Below are 6,502 nucleotides of genomic sequence, written 5' to 3'. Positions count from 1 at the left end.
CATGTAGCTATGCATTTCCAAAAATCAGCTCGTCAATGGTGAGCTAGCCTTTGTGGCAATGGAAAAGTCCCAAAGACATGGAAAACTCTTCGAGTTTCCATCATGAAGCAATTCCTTGCAAGCGATGCAAAGGACAAAGTGCTTACTGAATGATGCAGCTTGAAGCTTCTCTCTCATGATTCTATCCACAAGTATGTAGACAAGTTTTGGGATTTACATCTCAAGGCTACCGTCTTTCAAAAGATAGACTTTGCAGAGCAAAGACAACAATCGTGTGCGGGATTACCTGAAGGGATAGCCAAATACATCAACTCTCAACGGCCTACTTCTATCACCAAAGTAATCCATCACACCATGGTTGCTTCACGCATCAACTTCCATCAAGGGGCTAGATGGAATGTCAAGACGATGGAAAACAAAGACAAAAATGATGCAAAGGAAAAACCCAATGCTCAAAAGTCTTCCCAAGGCACTTCTAACAACAATTGGTCCAAGGAGAAGGGAGTTTACAAAGGTAAAAACAAACTCTCTTCTCAAGAGCTTGAAGATTTTTGCAAGGACCATAAGTGTTTCAAGTGTAGGGAGCAAGGACATGGCTATCATTCTTGCCCCAAAAAGAATACTCGCAGTGAGACTCCTAGCGCTTCCACCATCGAAGCTCCAAAAGAGGATTCTCATTGCAAAGGATCGTCACTTTCCTATTCTTGGGGAAAGGTAAGAGAGCATGATGCCTTCATCTTGTTTGACCCTGGCTCTACTCACGACTTCATATCAACGGAGTGGGCCACCAAGTTGGGCATTCAAGCTTTTGAGATGGGAGATATGGTAATGGCTGACATAGCTTTCAAGGGACAGAAAGCCTCCGTTACTCCCTTGATTAGGACGTTGAGGCTTCATGTCCAAAGCTATGTTGACAAAGAAGAATTTTTCATCTCTCCTCTCCAACATGAGAATGATATCCTAGGGGCGCCATGGTTTGATCACATGGTTGCCAATATGAAGTTCCCTGAAAGGAGAATCTACTTCCCTTATAGGGCAAAGAACATGTATATAGATGCTAGTGAGCATGGTTGTACTATTTGACTTGTAATTTCTCCTGCTTTTGATAAATCAATGAAGAGATCAGTTTCTGCGTACATGATTTTTGTCAAAGACTCTCTAAAAGATCCTAATGTTTCATCAAATGTAAATGGTAGGAATGGAGATGAGTTAGACTTGTCTAATTTTCTAAAATGATTCCAAGATGTGTTCATTGATGATATCCCTATGGACTTACCTCCAAAACAAGGGGATGATGACCATCGCATTGAGCTCCTTCCAAGAAGCTCACCGCCTAACAAGCCTCATTATCGAGTCTCACAAGCTCAACAAGAGGAGATCATGAGGAAGTACAAAAATTGGTAGACAAAGGGATGGTGAGGCCTAGTTCCTCTCCCTTTTGTTCTACAGTCCTTTTAGTGCAAAAGAAAGATGGTACATACCGTATGTGTGTGGACTATCAAGCACTAAACCATATCATTATCAAAAATGGATTTTCCGTGCCTCGGGTAGAAGATTTGTTTGATAAGCTACAAGGCTACCTACTTCAGCAGGATTGACCTTAAAAGTGGCTATATCATCAAATAAGGATAGTGGATGAAGATATCCTAAAGACCGCATTTCGCACAATGTGTGGTCTTTATGAATATCTAGTCATGCCTTTTGGCTTGACTAATGCACCAGCCACGTTCCATCGTCTAATGGAGAACATTTTTAGACCTTACCCGCAACTGGAGTGTTCGTTGATGATATCATCATCTACTCCAAGTCTTTAGAGGAACATAAGCAACATCTCCAAGTAATTTTTTAAGCATTGAGGGAGAATAAGCTTTTTCTCAACCAAAAGAAAAGTGAATTTTTCCTTCAAGAGATTCAATACCTAAGTCATATTATCTCTCAGGATGGTATCTGTATGGATCCATCAAAGTTAGAGGTGATAAAAGCATGGCCTAACCCAAGGAACCTACATAAGCTAAGAAGATTTATTGGTATGTGCGCATACTGTAGACGCTTCATAGAAAAATTCTCTCAAGTAACAGGACCACTACATGACTTAACTAAGAAGAATGTTAAGTATGTATGGACTGCTAAGGAGAAAAATTCTTTTGGAAAGCTCAAGGAGAAGCTTACCTCTCAACCAATCCTCATGCTTGTTATGGCATTAGCCGCACATGTGGTCTTGCGGTCCTGTGGATATCTGGACACTGCGGATCAGGAGTCATGCGGTATGCGGCGGCCGTAGCGGCAGTTCTTCACGGTGTCGTGCTGTGACACGTACATAGTGGGAACGCATGCTACAAAATCTATCTTGTATTTTTTTTAGATACATAATTATATTTCCTATAATATACATATGCATATGTAAGTATAAAAATAAGCTTTCTATCTCATCTTATTATTTATCTCAAGGGTAATGTATTCTTACTTTACCATAAAAAAAAATACTATGGGAAAAGTGTCAATAGCTCCGCCTCTTTAACTTGGGGCAAAAAAAGCATTGATTCTTTATTTTTACTATTTCATTATCATCTCACACCCTAGCTAGATCCTATATCTAGGGTAAACTCCAATATATATATATTCTATGTATTTTTTATACTTTTCTTATATTTCTTTTTAAATAGCTACTAGGAGAGAATCAAATCCTAGTGGGACACTAGGTGGCATGATTTCAAAGATACACTTATTTTAATGCATTATTGCAAGCATGATTACAAAACTTTGTCAAGGAGCAATGTCATGATTTCATATGGCATGAGGTGTCCTTTGGAATCAAATGAAAGTCTAAGCTAAGGGGACCACATGAAGACTTTTGCTGCCAGAAATGGACCCTATTTTGTTGAATTTTTTACACAAGGTTCCAATCCGAATTGGAGAATGATTTTAAAATGAAAATCGTAGCTAATGAGCTGAAGTTTCTGTCCATATTTTTACTTTTTTATTTGGAGCTACGGTTGAGGAGATATGATCAAAATATTGGACCCCAGTCTGCCCACATCATGCAGGGACAGCTCATTTCCAACTTTTCCAATTCCTGTTCACACTGGCTCCTCTCTTCTTGTGTAAACCCTTGTGGGTTCCCTTCACCTATAAAAGGGGACCTCTTCTTCCTTGGAAGGAACTCAAGCATTCAAGCCATTGATGAGAGGAATTCTTGAGGGAGTGAGTAGTAATGCCTAATTGTACTTAGCCCCATTAACATAAGCCCAAGCCTACACTTTCTCCTAGAGGAAAACTAGCCATTCTTGTACGCCATCCTTGGAGGATCAACTCTAATCAAAGAAGGTGTTGTACTTGGTGTATCAATCAACGTTGAATTCTCCCCTCTTCTTCTCTCTCCCATCAATAATGGTGCTGAAGGGTTTCAAGTAAGATGTGTTCTACATTGATGTTTTCTTGATTTCTTGTTGTTTTCATTTTCATCTCTAATCCAACATATATATATGTATCTAATCTCATCTCCTTAACCAAACCTATCTCTCTCATTCTTAGTAATTCATCCTCTCTAGGTTCTCTTTGCTACAGGTACATCTCTCCCCGCAGTATCCTTATTGCCTACGGACAAGAATAGGGCTTGGGAGGGAAACTTCTCATCTCTTCACTTCTCTCGTATCTACATTTCTCACATACTATCCTAGATGAATAACCCACATGATTATCATTTCTATCGCTTTCACTCTGTACGATCTATTAGAATTAACGTATGGATTAGCCGTAAAATACACTTTCAACAACGTATAGTGTTTCTCTTCGGCCCTGAAAGGCTCAATGAAATACTTCTATCACCGGATCCCATCATACTACCTCTCATAGACTATAATTTTTCTTTTGATGTAAGCATAGTTATCTTGCTATGAACCAAGAGGATTTGTACACACAATTAATCCCAATCACTAGGCAAAATATATATATTATGGTAAGCACAAAACTACAATTCCAAAGAACAATTCGTAGCCTATTTGGTCAGCCAAGATTGAATGCCATTAACTCATCCATTAACCCTTTCATATTACCCATGATACGATATGACCATATCCTTGATGTTTTCATCTTCGTATTGTTTTGACATTCTCTTTTGCGTTCTTTCTTTGTGTGTGTGTGAGTGCAAGAGAGAAAGAGTGAGTCTTCTTTGATTGCACTTCTTTCCAAACCCTAGTCTTCATGGCATCCATGGTTTAACTCCTTCATATAGTTTTTGTTGAGTTCTCTCACAAACTCTCACAGCCATAAGCCCGGTGCTTTCCTGGCAAGACCGCAAATTTCTCGACATATTTTTGGTGAACCCGACGCGAAACTGCTAGGGTGAGAGTTTGTGGGTAACCATGGGTGATCATGTTGAGCAACAGGGTATGCATTTTGACCCAGCAACAATGCAAATGTTTCGAGCATTTGCAATGTTCATGCAACAACAACATGCTACTGAAAGAAGGGAGATTTCAGCAACAAAGGCCATACAAGCGGTCGTCAACAGAATGGATCAGTTCAATGGCAAAGATGTAACCCAGTACTTACGCGAGTATGTGAAGGAGATGGAGCTGCATCGCGTGTCAGAAGGTGAGATGATTCAAAGCTTTGAGCTAGTTGTTGCTCCAAAAATTAGGGAGCATGTTAGAGCAATTAAAAATGGGCATGGGAGAAATTGGGAAGAACTCAAAGTAGCTTTAAAGGAGGAATATTTCATGGAGGACTCGGAGAGAGTGACCAAAAGGACATTCTTAGAATGAGTAGTCAAGCCAAAGCAAGGACTATCAATAACAGAGCTACTTAGGGAATTTGAGCGGCGCTATGCACAACTCACTAGGACAGAAAGGGCCACACTAGATGCAGAGAAGACAGATCTTTTCTTACAAGCTGCAGGTAAAGAGTTTCAAGAAAATTTGGAGCTTCTTCTTGAAGATAAAGATGCTGAGCAAGGACTAAAGACCGACTGGAATGAGGTTGAAGGTGCTGTCTCACTGCTTGCCAAACGACAAAGAAGAAGGGACAAGATGGTAGTAAACACTACAAGTCCTTCCACCTCAACTTCTGACAAAATGGTAAAGCCTACTTTTATCGCTCCTAAGTTTGATGAGTCCATGCTAGATGAGCTTGTGAAGGGAATGCGTGACTTGAAGGTGAAGTTTGCAAATCTTGAAGAAAAAGGCCAACCATCAGGGCCACTTCCTAGGCAAAGACAACAACCCAAAGAAGGGTTTGTTAATAGATGTATTTGGTGTGATAGTACAAACCATGTAAGAAGGGATTGTGATGATTTTAGTGATGCTTTGTCAAAAGATGTTGTCTTTTTTAAGGATGGTAAAATCCACTTAAGAGAGACAGGTCTACCCTTGAGAACTAACTTTGGGAAGGGGGGAATGCAAACCTTAGTTGAAGATATGGCAACCAAGCATGCCACCTCTTCAGTTGAGGCAGCTACTTATGGAGTAAAAATTGAACATTTTTGTGATGAAGAGGTGAGTGACCATCATGGTCAAATTTGGCCAAATGTCATGCAATTAGCTAAAAAGGGAAATCTTACAAAAGAGATTCTACATGAAGCAGGTGATTGCATACGTCTAGAAACGGGATGGAATGATCCAGTGGACTCATTGTCAGTGCATGCTTACATTACAAAATGCCAACAAAATGAGGCAATTGTAGAAGAGAAGCGCAGACGTGAGAATGTTGATGAAGGACCATCAAAAAGAGCTTCTAGAAGTGGGGGAAGAAGCGACTCAATGCCTTCTCAAACACCCTCAACACAAGGAGCATCTCCACCTGAAGTACTCATGGAGGAGTCTACAACAGGAAAGAAGAAAGAGCCAACGAAAGGTAAGACAAAAGGCCCAACTTATAAACTACAATCTGATATTGAGGTTGCTACATATTTAAAGAAAGTCTTGGAGGAAAGGATCTTGAATAGCAAGATTGAGTTTACTTTGGGAGAAGTTCTTGGCATTGCAAAGCGTGAATTCCATGAGGAGATCATTGACATCATCAAGAGAAAGAGGCAAACCCTTGCTGAAGTTTCTCGTCCACAGGTTGAAGGGGAAACCTCAAAGACACAAGGGATGCAACTGCAAAATAAGGAGAATGATGGAGCTGTGGTAGGATGCTACCAATCTAGTGGGAGAGTGAAGCAAGTGCATTTCTCAAATGATGATGAAGAAGTTGAAGATATTCCTAGGAGTTACTATTCACGAAGTCATTGGGCAAGGGCTACTACAGAAACTTTGGTCAAGGTAGGTGATCTTGAAGAGCCATTTGTTGCCTTGATTGACCATGGTTCAGAAATAAACATAATGTCAAAGAGTCTCTACAACAAGTGCAAATGGCCAATGGACACAGATCATGGTTGGATGGTAAAAGTGGCAAACAATTCATCCGGTGAATTGTATGCAGCATGTCCAGGTGTGAAGGTGACAATAGGTGATGTAAAGATTGACCAAAACTTCTTTGTATAGGATACATCTTCATATCATCT

This window comes from Adiantum capillus-veneris, chromosome 25, assembly GCF_014529385.1.
Source record: "Adiantum capillus-veneris isolate H3 chromosome 25, ASM1452938v2, whole genome shotgun sequence".
In the NCBI taxonomy this organism is placed as follows: Eukaryota; Viridiplantae; Streptophyta; class Polypodiopsida; order Polypodiales; family Pteridaceae; genus Adiantum; species Adiantum capillus-veneris.
The sequence above is the reverse complement of the archived record's forward strand: the minus strand, read 5'-3'. Positions refer to the sequence as shown.